General features: G+C 36.9%; 1 protein-coding gene across 1 annotated transcript in view; it reads right to left on the bottom strand.

Annotated features, from left to right (window-relative positions):
- aff4 (AF4/FMR2 family, member 4) overlaps nt 1-18,540 on the bottom strand; it is a 50,416-nt gene that overhangs the window by 30,211 nt on the left and 1,665 nt on the right. The gene's annotated exons all lie outside the window — the stretch shown is intronic.

Here is an 18,540-nt window from a genome sequence, read left to right on the forward strand (position 1 = left end):
CTTTTTTTTCCATTACAGTTGAGTTTTAATTAGTTTTCGAGCGGGCGCTCTAGTTTTTATTTAGTTTTAATTTTTGCAACAAGGCTTGGTTGTAGTTAAGTTTTAGTTTAGTTTCAGTTTTTTTCATATTATTTTAGTTTATTATTATTTTTTATTATTATTATTATTATCTTTATTTTTATATCATTTTTAACCAGGTGCAGGATTCAAAAAGGTCAGAGGAAATATTTTGTAATACTGTTTATTTTCCAGTCCAACATAGAGCTCACTGCTCAGTCAATGCTGATACTGAACTGTTGGCTGCTGCCTTAAACACAAGAAAATAATATAAACTTAATATAAAAAATATAAACATAGATTATGTAAAAATAATGTTAACATAAATTTTAAAAAATAATATAAACATAAATTATAAAAAAAAACAATAGAATTTGAGCTTAAATAATTAGAAACATGGACTCTGTAACAATAAAGTCAGACTCAGATGTAGTTAAACTTTTACAGATGCTCTGATTCATTGCTCCACGACTAACTTTCAGTTAGTTTTGTGAACACAAGATACAGTTTTAATTTACTTATCGTTTTTGTTTTCTTTTCTAGTTTTTATTAGTTTGAGTTAACTGCAGTGTGTTTTAAATTTTAGTTTTCCTTTTTAGTTTCATTTTAGTTAACTATTATAACTTTGGTCTGGGATTCCTTATGTAAGGTTTTTAATGTCCAAATCCCTTTGAGTTTTGAATCTCTTTACCTAGGTTAAAGCCCATTTATGAAAACCTGAAAGGATGCTAAATTACTACAAATTCTCCTGGTGGCTAGCAAAAAATCAGTCACTAGGAGGTGGCTCAGTCCAACCCCGCCCACACTGGACGACTGGGTAGGGATCACCCTAGAAATATTAAAGATGAAAAAGCTGACATTTTTGTTAAGAAACCAAGAGGACTCATTTTTCCAAATCTGGAAGCCTTGAATTCATTACCCCAATGAGAGCAGACTTTGTTTGATCATACTTTAACTTGGTCTCTTTCTTTTCATTTTATTCTCATCTTCCTATCTGTTTTACTGTAGCAGTACCTGGTAGAGCCCCCCATAAGTTCACGTAAATAGTTCTCCTTTGATGTCACTTGTATTATTTTGATTTTGATTTTGGATCAATTGTTTAGGCCTGCAAAATGGTTCTCACACAGTCTAACGTTGGTAGTAAGTTTCCCCCCTTTTTTATTTATTTATTTATTTATTTATTTTTGTTATTATTTTTTACATTTATTTATTTTATTTTTTGTTTTATTTTATTTTATTATTTTATTATTATTACAATCATTTTTTATTTTATTTTCTTTTATTTATTCATTTATTTCTTTTTATGTTTTATTTCATTTTATTTATTTATTTCATTTTTTATTTTATTTTATTTTATTTATTTATTTATTTTTTCCTCCTCTCCCTTTTCCCTTCTCCTTAGACTGATTTGGATAGGTCATTTGCTGATGTATGGCAGTATTATTCTATCATGGGTTAAAGGGTTATATTCAGGAAGGTTTGAATTCATTCAGAGCTTGTAGAGGTGAATGTGAAACTTGCCCCGTATCACTTTCCTGATTAACCTACACAGATCCTCTTTTGTTATATTTCCTGTGCTTTGTTTCTTCATAAAATGAAAAAGGAAAGCACTGTTGTACTTATATGTAATTGTATTTCTGCCCTTTTCAAAAGAAATATAAAATTAAAAAAAATAAAAACAGAGGGAGGTCGGTTTTTTTTTGTCTAAAAGAGAAACAAACAACCCTGCTTTAGATGCTGAAAGCCCCAAAGGAAATACACAACTACTTTGAAAACACTGACATATCCGTGTCTTAAAATGATCTCACTTATTACACCTTGAATTATTCTGGAAAAAGGACATGTGAGACAAAAAAAAGCTGTTTATCATGTCTTGTAACTAAAAGCTGAAGAGACATTAATTCACTGTGTCAAACCGGGCCTTACAGCGATATTAATTTACATCAGAGCGTTTACACGGAGGACGCCTCACAGGGAGACTCTCATCTCACTGTGGAAGCATCCAGAGAGGACTCAGACCTCCCCCTCCCTCTCAGAATGGATCGACCCACCTCCTCCCATATAAGGACATGTTATTTTACACCACAGAACCTCTCCTCCCTGTGATGTCACAGCCCAGAAGGGCCCAGCCAATCAGAGCCTCTCATTCCGTCAACAACCCCCCCACCCCCTCCACTCTGCCCCAAGCACAGGGCACAGCACCCGAGCAGCCTTTTTTTAAAGAGACAGCGCTCCTCTCCCTTCAGACCAGCAGTGTAAAGCGTTAGAGGAGGATTTTTTTCATCAGGCAGATATGATGACACACGCTGACAAATGTGTAATCATCACATGTTGTAAGCTGCTCAAAAACTGACGACATCATTGGCGTGTCTTGACATGTTCATGGCTGAATTAACTTCTGACCAGGAGCTCAAAGTTCACAAAAACTAGACTGAGCTCTTTATAATATCTTGATTTCATCTGTGTTATCAGATCAAAAGGTAGCATCTATTTTTTTTTTACCTACATTATTTTAGTTTTTACCGATTACAAGTTGAAAGCTTCTCATATGCAACATATTTCAGTTTTTCTACTGTTTGAAATTGTTGTTTAAGAAGTCAAAAGCAGGAATCGCTCAAAAATGGAATTATTTTTACATTTTAGCTTTTTAACAGAAATCTCTGCTGCTTAAACTTCCCACCTCAAAAATACCCAAGATTTACACTTTACCTGCTCTGATGTGCTACTTATTGATTGACAAGACATTAAGCTCACTACAAATGTTCCTATGTAAAAATTTAACGATAGATGTGAATGATTGAAGTTAAAAGTGTGCAAATGTGTCAGTCTGCTAGCTCACAATCGCGGCAAAAAGTGTTAAAGTATGCAAAACAAAGCGACACATTCAAAACTTTCTTTACTGTTAAAAACCAGTCAGTGGAAGGAACTTATAGCATTTCTCACTGCATTGCTAAGCATGGAAAACCATCCAAGGAGACTTTCTTATCGACTGTCAATGATTTTATGAAAGATGTAAGTCTTAGCGCTTTGGGCATGAGTGGATTTTAAAGTGGCATGAGTCATGGAAAAAGTTGCCCACCCCTGATTTAACCAATACTGAGTAAAAGGTAACGTATCAATGGGTAAGCTAATGCTAACAAAAAGTTAGGCTACCACTGCGATTTACCTGTCATTTATTCTGATCATTTGTTAACTTGTTTAACTTACTTGTTAATTTATTTAGCTTATGACATATTTAAGTTTTGGCCTTATCTTTGCGCAGGCCATGTTTTTAAGTTTCCTTTTCCTTCCAATGTGGAGAGATGGCGAGCTCAAAAAGACGAACAAACATTGGAATCTGCCACGATAATGACGACACTGCCCAGATAAGCTTTTATTTTGAAAGAGACTTTTTTTCTAGCATTTTCTGGACGAGAAAATGAAGCATACTATGGACTTTGAATCCTGTGGACAATCATAATTTATTTTTGATTACGAAGGATAACAGATTTTTGTATTTATTTCTTTTTCATTTTACCTTCCATTTCAATACAAACTATTTGAAAACCTCAGCCACCGTCTGTTGTGCCTTTTTAAATTTTGCGACCTACTTTATTCTCCTCTTTTGAGTTTAGGACTTCTGTTTAGTTCTGATACTATCCTTATATTTATGCTAAGAGCAGGGGTGGCCAACCAGTCAGAAACCAAGAGCCTTAAAATTACCGTGGTACTACAAAGAGCCAAGTCACGCTGTGGTCTTACAAACACACTTCCTCTCAACATAAACAAAATGACATAAAATGAATTTTCAAAGTGATATTTACTGTGTTTATGTGTTTACTGTGTTTATTCGTACTAGAGAAGAGAAACTGAAACTTAAGTATCAATCCCAAGTGATCCCAACATTGGCATCCATATATATATATATAGTTCAGATTAGGGATGGGTACCTTTCACATTTGAAACAATATTGTACCAATGCCCGGTACTTGGCAATCAGTACTGGTACTCAACAGTACCAATTTTCTGTACTTTTTTGTGTTTATGTGGTAAAATAAATCTGTTTAATAATAGAATAAAAAACTTTTTAATTAAACATATTTATTCTTCAATATATAACCTTGTAATGCTGTGTTCATGTCCAGCATGAAAATCACCTACTCTCCCACTCCCTCACAGTCACAAAGATGCATTTAGGTACCTAAACATGGTACCTTTTGGTTTTACGTGAATTGGTACCCAGTACTTTTGACAGAATTTGGTCGGTGCCTATAAAAGTACCTTACTGGGGTACCCATCCCTAGTTCAGATTGATCGGCACACCACTACCCATGACTATATATTTTTTTTTATGAATGGATCACAGAGCCACACACCGAAAGACAAAGAGACACACCTGGGCTTGCGAGCCACAGGTTGGCCACCCCTGGCTAGGAGTAAACCTTAAAGGTAATTATCTGTTACATTATTTAACACTGGTATCGGTCGATACCCAAAGCCCAGGTATTGGTATTTGTATCAGGAGCAGAAAAGTTGTAGATGTCAACGCCTTCAGATTTTTGGGGGACGATGAAAAATGTGCTATTCTGGAAAAAGTCTCAAAGTTGGGAAACTCCCTCTGACTGAGCTCAGTCTGTTCCCCTTAATGTGACATTTAGACATCAATACCTTAACGGAAACTTTACGATGGCACAGAATTACTAACATTAATAAAAATGGCTTTATATCCTTGTTATAAGTAATCTCAGCAGCAGTGAGTTCAGTCAGTCATGTATTGAAAGCACCAATAAACAAAGGCTGCTATAATCTGTTATAATCTGCACCCAAAGGTATCCTGTGATGTCTCTAAACAAATTGCTCTAAGTAACGGGTACAGACGGCGGTCAGGGAGCCTCCCCGGGTGCATGTGAAGGAAACGTGCTGACAGCAGGAATTCCAGAGGGAGCGTCTATCCAAACGCTGTAAACCGGCCTCGTACGGGCAGCCGTCAAAACCACACGTAGCTCAGAGGGAGGAAGTGACTGCAACTGCTGAAAGATGAGGAGTTTAAAAACACAACTCCTTAGATCAACTGCTCGGATATAAAAGAATAATCCCTGTGTGAAATAATTCATCTGTTACTGTCTGGAAAGAAAGCTGCAGACTTTTCTGAAATCAGCTTCTTGTTTCTGTCAAGCTACTGCTGCTGAATTGGTTATAAACATCCTGTGAATCAGCAAAGAGGCGACGATTAAGTTGATGCAAACACTGAATTTTCTATTGAAATATAAAATAATTCATTCAGTGTTTTTTCATGAAGATGTTATTCTAATCAGGATTAATTTTAAGCATTGCCATATTTGTTATTCCCATTTTCAGGCCTTTAACATGTCCACACAGCTTCAATCAGCGGCTCCACTTTCCATATGAAAACAAGGCGCTAAATCTTGATTGACATGCTCTGTAAACACCAGCTAACATCCTTTCATTCACGCAGGTTTGAAGCATTGACACTGACTCAGTGCCTGGAATGCCTCCACTCAGCAGGAGAGCATTATGTGACGCCGAGGGAGCCAGGAGCATTTACCAACCAGAGCACAGAGCTGTGACTGTTCTGCATTTAAGGACTAATTAATGACAAATTAAAGAGGCTACTCAGCTTTAAACGCTTATGAAACAGCTACAATTCAAGACAGATGCTTCTCTCCGTCTGTGTTACATAAGTACATGACACCATCAGGTCCAAACTGCCCATACTATTAATGACAGATGTATGGTGTGTGTGGTTTGTTGAGAATCGATCAGAAATGTTTCAATCCATGGATATCTTTAGCCTTTGTGCTTAACCATTCCCTTATCAATTCTTCACATTGTGCTGGAGCCGCCAGGCCTTATGTTGACTAGTCTGCTGCAGCTATCTTAGCTTAGCAGTTAGCTAACGTTTCCCAAGAAAACTCTGATTCAGGATTTTCAGCTTTAAGTTTTCCTGAAGAACTGACTTCATAAAGAAATGTTCATCACTCTCTCTCAGGAGATTCATATTCAGCACATTCAAAATGGTATAAATCACCTTATTCACCAAAATAACAAAACAGTGCTAGCCTGATGCTAACGTATATGGGAAACTGCATTGATATGCTAGCAGTTAGTGTACATCAAGAAACATATCACATCAACTCTTTGTAAAAAATACTGAGAATTTCAAATGTCAAAAGCTAACAGGCTAATGAAAAGCTCATGGCTGACGGAAAGGTTCCAAACAACTTAAACTGTTGCTATAACCACTTTGAGACACTAGATGGCCTACTTGATTTATTAATATATTAAAACACAGAACATCAACGTCACATTGTGTGAAATTTGTACCTGTTTCTGTTTAATTATGCCCAGAAATATCCAGACTCAGGGACCAGTTACATTTTATTCACTTACAGTATAAACTCAATTAAATGTTGTTGACACAGAAAACCTGTTAAGCTACTTTTTGTACCAAGAAAATTCACAACAGGAACTGATAAGGGAATCGATAAAGAATCAGATCCATAAGGGCATTGGTATTGACGAAATATTATCAATTCCCACCCCTACCATCACTACCTAACGATCTAGAGTTGAGGGTTGAAGAGCACTTCAGCATGGTATGGTTAGCCAGTGTTAGAGCGCCCTTAGTCACCCCTGTTAGCCTGTTAGCATAGAGGAGATTCAGCCTGTACTGTTTTGATTCACTGCTCATGGATTTGTTTACACTTTAAAGGAGACGAGAGCTAGTAGCAAAGCCTTCGTCAGTCGAAGCTGTTTTAAAAAGCCTGAACCAGCTTTGATCGGAGAAACACCAGACCACTGACGTCCAAACCACGAAGACGGCGGAGACTGTCCGGTGCTCAGCTTAAAACTACCAGCTCAAAAACTGAAGTCTTTAACATAAGGTCTGCCGCCACATAAGGTCTGTGGAGGTAGTCCAGGGGGTCTGTTGCAGTTTGGGTTGATGTTCAGCTGGAGGTCCCCAGTTTACAGGGTCACTGTACCACCAGGGGCTGACCAAGAAACATTGACACTATCAGGCTCAAAGAAGACCATTGCTGGGGGCAGTTTACACAACAACGCTTCATCTGAAAACACTACTAAGCAGCGATAACGCTGTTAAAAAATCTGTGTTTACACTGAAACACTGAAAACGCTGTAGTGAGCATGCCAGGCCTGTAGGTGGTGCTATAACTGTCATGTCCAGAAAGCGCTTCTGGGAGACCTCCACTGAAGTAGAGTTGAGCCGATCATCTGTTGTATTGGGGAATACTAAGTTCAAAAGGAGTCACACAAATCACACCCTAAAGTTAAAAGGAGGAGTTTCTAAGTGATCTTGAAAAAGTCTCTCTTCAAGGTATCTGCCTGTTCCTGATCAACACAAGCTAAAACACGAGCTGAAAGCTAAAACACAGGCTAAAACATGAGCTGAAGGCTAAAACACAGGGTAAAACATGAGCTAGAGGCTAAAAACAGGATAAAACACAAGCTGAAGGCTACAAAACAGGATAAAACATGAGCTAAGGGCTAAAACACAGGCTAAAACATGAGCTGAAGGCTAAAAACAGGGTAAAACATGAGCTAGAGGCTAAAAACAGGATAAAACAAAAGTTAAAGGCTACAACACAGGCTACAACATGAGCTTAGGGCTAAAACACAGTCTAAAACATGAGCTAAGGGCTAAAACACAGGCTAAAACATGAGCTAAAGGCTAAAACACAGGCTAAAACATGAGCTAAGGGCTAAAACACAGGCTAAAACATGAGCTGAAGGCTAAAACACAGGCTAAAACATGAGCTGAAGGCTAAAAACAGGCTAAATCATTAGCCAAAGGCTTAAAACAGGCTAAAACATTAACCAAAAGCCAACCTACAGATGCTTATTCTTTTAAAGAAAGTCACAGATTCAGCAGATTAAGAAATTAAGAGATTTAGCAGAACAAGCTCAACGTGATAGTTTGCGACGATCAGTACTGTTGTCCCGTTGCATGCGCGCGCGCGAGGCGTAGTGTGACGTCAGCATTTCCACTCAAAACGCCGGCTTACTGTTAACACGGCAACGGTGTCGGCAGCGTTTTCGAAAAATCCCACTGGAGGCCGTTTTCAAAAGTTTGTGTTTTAGGTTGGCTGTCCGTGTAAACGCGAGGCTGAAACGCAACAAAACTTTTGTGTTTCACCCTAAAACTGTTGTCGTGTAAACGGTCCTCAAGTCTGGACCTGACTTCCTCTGGTTGACAACATGTTTCAGAGGGAAAGTTCCTGTGTCCGAAAGCAGATTATGGTATGCTGATAAATCTTTGGATTAATTTCAGTTTCACTCAGTGTAGGCTTCTTTACTTGTACCTTTAAAAAATAAATAATGATCTCTGATAACGAGCCCACACCTCCACTAGAAAAACTGAAAAGCTCAGGTTTTGAAAAAGGATAAAAACCCTCAGATGAGTCCTCCAACTGAAATGCTCTCACTGGATCCTTTGACACAAAAACACGATGTTCAGGGTGATTGTTTCAGCCTCACTGTTGCTGGAACATGACACACAACCCCTTCATTATCTTGGCACGGCCTCCACAGAGCCTGCGTCATTCAACGTCCTGAGTGTGCGTGTTTACTTTCTTTTTGCAACTCTCTTCACCTGGATCTGAACTATGGTGAGACTCTGACAGCTCAGCCTAAAACAACATGTGAGGAAACCTGGACAAAGATTCAGTTAACCTCTCTAATTAATTCATATGAATTCAAACTGAGAGCGAACTCACCCAGACAAAGCATAAAAATAAACACTAAGTGTAGCTTAACGCTGCAAAAGGCACTACACCCTTAATAAAACAAGCTGTTGTTACGGTAAAGCCTTTAAGCCTGGTTGGGAAACGAGCGACGGCAACAAAATGCTTTTTATCCTGGAAGTGTCAGACAATTTCAGGAACAAAATATATATTTACAACGAGGCGGGGGTTTAGTTTGTTCGTTTACCTGGCGAGGGCAGGTGCAAGTTCAGATTTGACAAAAGTTGATTTCCCACGCTGCTTTAAGCACATAATGATTATTTTGGCTGCGATATCTGCTCAATCATAACAGCGGTGGTGGGAGCTGTTGCTGTGTGAAAATCTTGGATTGTACAGAAAAAAAACATCAGTGTGAAGTGTTTGATGAAGCTGCTCCGAAGCTGAGAAATGAGGAGAGATGAGCTGAAAACGCACGTCCCTCACCTGGATTCAACACAAATACTCCACAAGTTCAACCTGTTTGTGCCGTCACTGCTCAAACCTGACGTCTAATTATATATGACTTCCTTCTGACTTAGGATACAAACACTGAGGTGCACTGATGGTTTCAATATAGATCCTTATAAAAGACATCATAAATTATATAGTTACACCATTTGCATACATTTGTAATCTTTCTTTTCTAACTGGTATCTTTCCAAATAAGATGAAATTAGCAAAAGTAATACCCATTTTTAAAAGTGGTGACAGACATCAATTCACAAAGTACAGACCGATTTCAAAACTACCACAATTTTCAAAAATTTTAGAGAAACTATTTGTCAGACGACTTGATAGCTTCATTGATAAACATAATTTGTTAATTGAACACCAATATGGGTTTAGATCAAGTAGGTCTACATCAATGGCAGTCATGGAACTGGTGGAGGTGATTTCAACATCAGTAGATAAAAAAAAGAGTATACTGTGGGAGTTTTTATTGACTGAAGTAAGGCCTTTGACACTATGGACCATTCACTGCTGTTAAATAAAATGGAAAGGTATGGGGTCAGGCGCATAGCACATACTTGGCTAAAAAGTTATCTCAGCAACAGAGATCAGTATGTGCATTTGAATAATGTCAACTCATATAGGAAAAAAATAACCTTTGGTGTCCCACAGGGATCTATCTTGGGACCCAAATTGTTTATCATGTATATTAACAATATATGTGAAGTTTTTTAAAAAATGCACTGTATCCTGTTTGCTGATGACACCAGTTTGTATTGTTCTGGACAAGATCTTGAGCAGCTTTTGGACACTGTGGGAACTGAAGTCAAAAGATTAAAAGAAGTGGTTTGATGTTAATAAACTCGCAATAAACTTGAATAAAACTAAATATATTATCTTTGGAAATAGGAAAGTAAATACACAATGTCAGATAAAAATCGGTGGAGTAGAAATTGAGAGGGTCTATACCACTACGTTTTTGGGAGTTAATATTGATGATAAACTTAATTGGAAATTGCATGTAAATAATTTAAAAACTAAAATATCAAATATTATCGCTATATCATATAAAATTAAAACCTCTGTAAATCAAAATGCACTTCATATCCTGTGTAAAATAAATTATTGTGTGGAAATATGGGGGAATAGTTATAAATCAAACATTCAACCGATTTTCCTGCTGCAAAAGAAAGCCATTAGAATTATTAACTTTGCTAATCACCATGCCCCTACAAATCCACTGTTTATCAAACTGAATACTTTAAAATTTCATGATCTTGTTGATTTTAACACGGTTGTTGTGATGTATAAAGCTCACAACTTAAAGCTTCCACACAGTCTCCAAGATCTGTTCAAACTGATCACTCGATTAGAGTAAATTAGCCTGCTAATGAAGACCAAGTAAAAATAAATAAATAAAATTATGTTGATATGTTGTCACTTCATTATTATTGTTTTAATCACCTTATCATTGCTGTTATAATTTGTTTGCCTAAACCCTTTTGGTCGGCACTACCAAGTACATAGATCTGCACACGGTTATGTGTATGTGTATGTTTGTATATGTGTGTGTATATGTGTATGTGTGGGTGGATCTACATGTATATATTTATGTATATATATTTAGATATGTTAAGATATCTGTGTATATATATAAATAAGTGTATTTGATTGTACAATGACCGGAAAAATAAACTAACTAACATTACAAACTGCTTAATAACATGAATTAACCATGTTTCAGTCTGGGTAACTTCACAGTCTGAATCCTCCCAGCTGTAAAATCTCAACAGTTAAATAAAAAGAGCATCAAGCAGCTTTTCCCATTCACCCCATGCTATCAGAGCTGTTTGCTAACAGGATGTGGTGTAATAATCACCATCAGCTTCAATAGATGAATCAATACATTATTACAAAATCTGGACTCAAGTGTGTCTAAAACGACTCCCCCCTCCCCTCCCTCAGAGAGGACTCCTGGGTAAATCTGTGCATCGTGTTTTTACACACTTCCATCACCATCCTCTCACTCACAGAGTCGTCTGGGTTTAATATGACACCAGAACATCCGCCCCTCCACAAATAGAAACACGCTAACCTATAGCTCACTACTCTGAGCCTGGAAATAGACCTCCACTCCTCCTCCTCCTCCAGCAGGGGCTTTGATACCAGCTGCTGCCAGATCTGACACAAGACTCCAGATGACGAGAGATGCGTTTTTATGACTCACAAACTTGGGGTTGTGTTGTGACGCAGGTTTTTACAATCATGAATAATTAAAGTTCCTGTGGGGGATTTTCTGAGCTGAATTCAGTGAACCAGACGTTGAGAAATTACCCGACAGAAGAAGACGGTCTGGTTGCTGAGGATGTTGTTTGTTTCTGTAGGTCATAAAGAGGCATCGCTGTTTATTTCTGACTGGTTTTTACAGACGACGTCACATCCCTCCTGTCCTTGCCAAACGTTTAGGAATTGATTTTAAGATTTTACTGATCACTTTTAAAGCTCACTTTCCTACTTTTTTAAAATATATTTCTATTTTATATAAATATGAATATTTCAATAGTAGGCTTTAGTGTATGTGCATATGTATGTGTTCATGCATTATTTTAATTTTTATGCTTTTAATCATTTAATTGGATGTTTAATGTTTTTATTCTTTAATCTCTCTCTCTGATAGGGATGGGAACCTTTCACATTTGAAACGATACGGTGCTGAAGCCCGGTACCTGTCAATCGGTAGCGGTACTCAACGGTACCAATTTTCTGTCTTTTTTTTTTTTTTTTGAACTTCTCTTAATTGGGGTTTTTCCTTTGTTGCACAAAAATAAATAAGATATAAGTATATGCATCTGCTCACACATTCATGGTATGATATATAGGCACATCCAAATACACACATAAATCTGCACTTATATGCATGTAGCTACATATATGGATACATCTATACACACATACCACAACTGTACACACACATATACGTCAACTTAAAAAATAAATAAATAAATAATAATTATAATAACTATTATAATAAAATAATAAAATATTAAAATAAATAAATAAACAATAATAATACCTATTATAATAAAATATTAGAATAAATACATAAAAATGTAATGCAATAAGAAATAAAACAAGAATAAGAGAAAAATACAATTTAAATATTAATAATATGACAAGAAGGATGCAACTTTTCATGGGGTTGCTTTTGTTGTAATAATTTTTGGTATTTTTTTGTGTTTATGTGGTAAAAAAAATCTATTTGTTGAATAATAAAATCTCAATTTTTTTTCAATTCAACATTTTATTCTTCAGTATATAACCTTGTAATGCTGTGTTCATGTCCAGCATGGAAAATCTCCTACTCTTCCTCTCCCTCACAGTCACAAGGATGCATTTAGGTACCTAAACATGGTACCTTTGATTTTACTTGAATCAGTACCTGGTACTGGTACCCATTGAAGTACCCATGCCTACTCTCTGAATCCTTTCCTTTTTCCATCTGTTGTGATGTCGTTAATTTCTCTTTTTCTCTTTTTTTTTAAAGTTTTTTTTTGTTGTCTGTTTAATATCTCACTCACCTCTAACCTCCCTCAGCCTGATATTCTGTTCTCAGATTCACGACATGTTTTTTTTTGTGTCAAAGCACTTTGTAAACAATTTGTCTTTTAAAGGTGCACATGAATAAAGATTATTATTATTATTATTATTATCATTATTATTATTACTATTATTATCACCAACATTTGCACGATGTTCTTTTGCACAAGTCCCACATCGCTCAGTTTAAATAATAATAATTAACAGTGCAATTTAGTTGGTATTCATCTGCCAATTTCCTGGTCTGCTACATTCTCTGCAGCTTGTTCATACCTGAGAAACACCTGGGACTGTCGGTCTCTAAATGTGTTATAAGCAGGAGTGTCTCCTGTTTTAATTGAAGCTATTAAATGTCAGTCATAGTGTAATCACTGCAAAGAACAAGGAAATTGGAGGAAATATGTCAGCAGGTGTACAGCAATGCCAGATATGTTGTAAATACAGGGAATCACCATGTGACCCGGTCGACCAATCACAGGGCTTGCGCTCTTACAGCGTATTCTCAAAGCAAGAGAACGAGGCTTTGGTTCAGTACCTCACTGACCATAACTTCTGCTGTTGGATATGTTTATTTCAGGGCTGATACAAATACTGTGATTGTTATCATTATGTTGTTTACTGTAACTAACCATTCTATGTATTGATTATCACATGTTTAGTCCATGAGGAGCAAACAGTCATCTCATATTGAGTTCAGAAGCTTAATCTTTGCTTAAGGGAACTGTCCCCCTCCTTGGTGTTTGTTGTCATACATGAACAGCTGAGTGTAAATCTTTAACTTCTATCCTGAGGAGAGGTTTTCCCCTGGATGATGAGCGGCCTGAGGAGATGACCCTCTCTGCTTCTTGTACTCATTTCTGAGCGTGATAAAGACTCTTTTTATAACACATGAGATCATAAATGAATATGTCTGTTGTAGAGTGAAGTGTATTTGCATATGTAAGTAAAAGTTCATTGAACAGTCTACTCTGCTCTCTGTGAGTCAGGGCACAGGAAGGATTTTCCTGACATATTTATTTGCAGTAAAAGTGAAAATATTGGCGTCAAAACTGGGATAATATGAACTCCAACTCTTCACTTTGTTTGAAGCCTTTCAGCACATGTTTACCAAACAGCTCCCAGGCTCAGCAGCTGGCTGATAAAGTTAAATTAAACTTTAAAAAATAAAAAAGCTCCCTAAATTTTTCTACAGTAAGTCACGTTTTCTAAAAAATGTCCCCACTCAGACTCTAGACACAGAGAGGGACGGCTGGAGCCAAAATAACACAGGATGAAATTTATTGAGATTTATTAAATATACTGGCCCGGCTGATAATCGGTCGATCCCTAATTTTTATTTGTATTTAATCAGAAAAAAAAACTGCAGAGTGAGTGATGTCTTGATTTCCAGGCCAACAATACAGGGCAGCGTCTCACAGCACGGATAAATACCAGATCTGTGAAATGAAATGTCATTAATGAGTTCACCTCCACTGGACGAGACCGGCTCCCCACAGCTCAGCTCACATCCTCCAGAACAAAAGCCGGAGAGGAACAGATGCACGAGGTCAGGACAAAGTGAGTCGCATATTTTTCTGCTGCGTGAGCAACAGCGCAGAGGTAAAAAAGAAGAGGAGCTGCTGATGTCTGATAAGATCTGAGCTAATTAAACTGGCAGACTCTGAAAGGAGCTTCAAACAACTTACTCTGCTGCTGCTCTTTGAGAGGAAAACCAGGTTTGATCGTAAACTTACAGGCCTCAGCTGAGGACGCATTTAGCTCCTGGGTTTTAGGAGCATAGTATGGCTGCTTTGATTTCCTACTAATGTCTAGTCTTTTCTTTTTTGATAGTTTTAAGTTACTAATCCTCTAGGGATACGCTACGACTGCCATCAGTGATTAAAGAAGTGGAGGATGCCAGGAAAACATAAGACATCCAAAGAGGTGGATTTTCCTTATGTCTAACAGCTGAGCTGTGTGTTTCAGGGAGTTTTATCAGTACTTTGCTTTATGAGGAGGATACAATAGAAACGTCACGATCAGCTTTTCTCATCCTCAAACTCAATCCTGTTGTTTAATATTGAATATCTGTTGATACCGAGTCGCAATCTCTAAAAGCTGCATAAGGATGAACATAAGTGAAAAAGCTAAAAGAAGTCTTCAGCTTCTTCAGTTTAAAGGTCCCATATTCTGCAAAAATCTCTTTATTAAGTCTTTGAGTGAAATTTGTGGGTCTTTGTCTTTCCTCCCAGCCCACAAAATGTGATATTTAATGACCAAACCTGTTCTTAGTAGAGCTTGTGAATGTAAAATCCTGACCTAAAACCAGCTGTTTGGATTTTGGGGATTTGCAGACGTCAGCGATTCCCTTTTTTGACCAATCAGGAGCAAGTCTGACCTGATTGGTCCACCAGGGCAGAATTGAAGAGCCATCACTGCTCTGTTTTTGGCTGTAAACAGCCACATAGTTCCATGCTCAAGCTTCCCATCTCAGAAGAAGACAGACTAAGTGTCTAGAGTTCATTTATCAGGAAATGTTCCAGCTACACTCAGTAAAACTGAGCATGTGTGTGCTAGTCACTTCACGGCCGACTGCTTTTCCAACTTTGGACAGTCCAACAGAGGGCTAGCCAATAGACTGGTCCTGAATCCAGGCGCATTACCAACCATCCTCCAACAAACCTGGGACCCTGGAAATGTGAGTATTTTAAATGCTGTGTGCTGTGGAGCAGATGGAAGAGCTTTTCCTCAGTGGCCCCCCTGTCTCTGTGTTAGCTTCAGGATGCTAACTTTAGCTGCAGTTAGCCTGTTGTTTTAGCCTGTAATGTTACGGTAAACGAGCTTCTCTGTTTTCTAAACATTGTGCACTCGGAGCTCGTGGCGCCGCTCTCAGTGACGTGGAAGAGCGGGGCGGTATCAGCGGTGGCTCATTTACATATGAAGGCCACGCCCACTAAATCAGAGCGTTCTGAACAGAGGGGCTATGAGAGCCTGGAAACAATGCTGCTGTGCTTGATTTATTGGCTTTTTGGACCAAAACATGTTACTACCATTTCATGAAGACATCAATGATCCAGGTCAAACTGCAGGAAAGGAGCAGGATATGGGACCTTTAAAAGTCCAGCTAATACTGTTACAAAACACATAATCTGTTTTACAAGTTCTGCTATAATCGTAAAAACTGGGCTAATTCAGCATATGTCCCTGGAAAGTTACTACAGGGTGAAGTGGTGGTTGTTGCTGTGACGTAGCTCACTGTGCATTAACATTTAAGCCATTGCTAAAGTTTAAATCCAGTTTTCAATTTATTATTTTATTTTTTATTTAAAAAAATGCCCAGATTAACTCTAAGGTAAAGATTGGGACAAAGTTAAACCAACTGCAGCATCAGATCAAATTCATATAATCCAAGTGATACGAACATATTTTGCTGTTTTTTCTTCATGTTGTGGATGAGCGTTGTAGCATTTGGCTGCACTAAAAAGAGCTTTTCTGTCTTGAAGGAGCTGCTTCATAACCTTGTAAGGTCACTCGTTGGAAATGCACAGCCTAAAAGAAGCTTTGTTTATTAGGTTTGTGTCCCACAACTGCAATCTACAATAAGTGTGGCCAAGCCAAAGAAAACAAGCACTCACTCCTCCGTCTGGAGCGGACAAACAAGTGACCATAACGGCGTCTCAGCAGAACCTGTGCGTGTGCTGTTTGCTTGGCCTCAGCGGAAACGGTTACACTGAAGCCACAGCACAAAACCTAAACAGGAAGTGAGGAGGATTTCACTCTGTGCTGTGTCACGGGGAGCAAAACAAGCCGCTGTAATCAGCTGTAACACACTGACCATACCCATGCAAACTGCAACGGTCTTCTCTGGGGCAGAAGTTGAGCAATTTGATTAGACTCTTATCTGTGGTTGCTTCAGAGAGGTTTTAACTGATGGTACAGTTTAATGACTAAAAACATGGTGGTCATCTGTTCATGTTAACGCGCCACTCATCTGCTTCTGTTATTTCTGAACATCAGACCATCCTGGAGTCACGTTTCTGCTCCTCTTGACGGCCAAATCTAATTTTATTAGCATCAGGGTGCACGTGATGAGCTGCTGCTTCAACAATGACCTGTTGTATCTTTACCCTGCTTTGATCCAACACAAAAGGTCAACATGAGTGGATGGTGAAGTCATTTTGATATTTTCACTTTTAACAATCATTCTCAGGACAAGTTTTTTGACTTATTAAGACACCTTGAGGGGAAAGCAGACACATTTAGTTTTTGATCTATACACTTTTACTCAATCTGTACAAGGCTCATACCCCTGCTAAGGGTCTTCAACCTGTAGCTTCTTGTAACTTTAAAAAATATATTACTGAAATTAAGAATTTTTATTTTTCTTACAGAGGGTATTAATGATTCAAGACATTGACATTAAACAAAATCATGCCTTACAATTTTGTTAAACTATACTTCATCCCATCCCATCAGATTTTAATTCTGTGTGGATGGATTCATTTAACTGATCACGTGCCTGTTTAATTTACATGATTGATATGTGGCAAGACACCAAACAGGAATTCAATTTTTTTTTAAAGTTTGCATAGTGGTAAAATTAAATAATAGTAGAAATTTAAGCACTTTTTATACTGTTTCAAAAAACAATTTTTTTCTAATTTTTGAAATTTTTAGCAACTTTTTCAATTGTCATATTTTTTTATTTTTTATATTGATTTTTTTTGTGTTTTTTATTATTTTTGCAGAATTTTTAGTTTCCTTTTTTTTAATATTTCCTTTTTTTTATTTTTATTTTTTATTTTTTTTGCAAATTTCAATTATTTTTTAGACCATTTTAAAAGTACCATTTTATTTTTTAGGCCATCACATGTACAATTTCATAGATTAAAAAATACCTAACTCACATAATAATTATGCAGTACATTTTAACTTTGACTAGAATTTTTAATTTCCTTTTTATAATATTTGCATTTCATTTATTTTATTTTATTTATTTTATTTTATTTTTGAGCAAATTTTTGAAAATTTTGGCAACTTTTTCAATTGTCAATTTTTTTTATTTTTTTATATTTATTTTTTTATTTTTAATTTTTGCAGAATTTTTAATTTCCTTTTTTTAATAGTTGCTTTTTTTTTTAATTTCAATTATTTTCTTAGACCATCTAAAAATACCATTTTATTTCTTTGGCCATCACATGTACAATTTCATAAATTAAAAAAAAATACCTTACTCATATAAATAATTATGCAGTAGATTTTAACTCTCTATAGAATTTCATATACTGTTTTTTCTTTATTGTAAAGTAGATTTGTCCTAAACGTACATTCCCACATGTTTATTTGCATGTATTTGAGGATATCCTGGTATAAGGTAAGATAAAGCTGCACCCCTCTACTATGTAGATTAACATCATGGGAAAAGTATCTCACCAGATATTACATACTGATGCATTAAAGATTAATTATTCATACAAAGTTATTTCACCATATCTGCCGCCACTGCTGCAGGATTGTTGTTAGTAGATTAACAACACACAGAGAAGAAGTGCATGTACAGGTCAGGCTCAGCATACTGCTCTGCCCACAGAGTTTATCAAATGATCAAATAAAACAACCTAAAGTTCCTCACAGCAGCTTTCACTTGTAAATGTTTAGCAGTTATAATCCCTAGATGTACACAGCCCAAATCCATTTTCATTTCAGAAATGCATTT

This window comes from Halichoeres trimaculatus, unplaced genomic scaffold, assembly GCF_033239565.1.
Source record: "Halichoeres trimaculatus isolate MK-OKI-2021-1 unplaced genomic scaffold, fHalTri1.1 fHalTri1_scaffold_6, whole genome shotgun sequence".
Taxonomy (NCBI): Eukaryota; Metazoa; Chordata; class Actinopteri; order Labriformes; family Labridae; genus Halichoeres; species Halichoeres trimaculatus.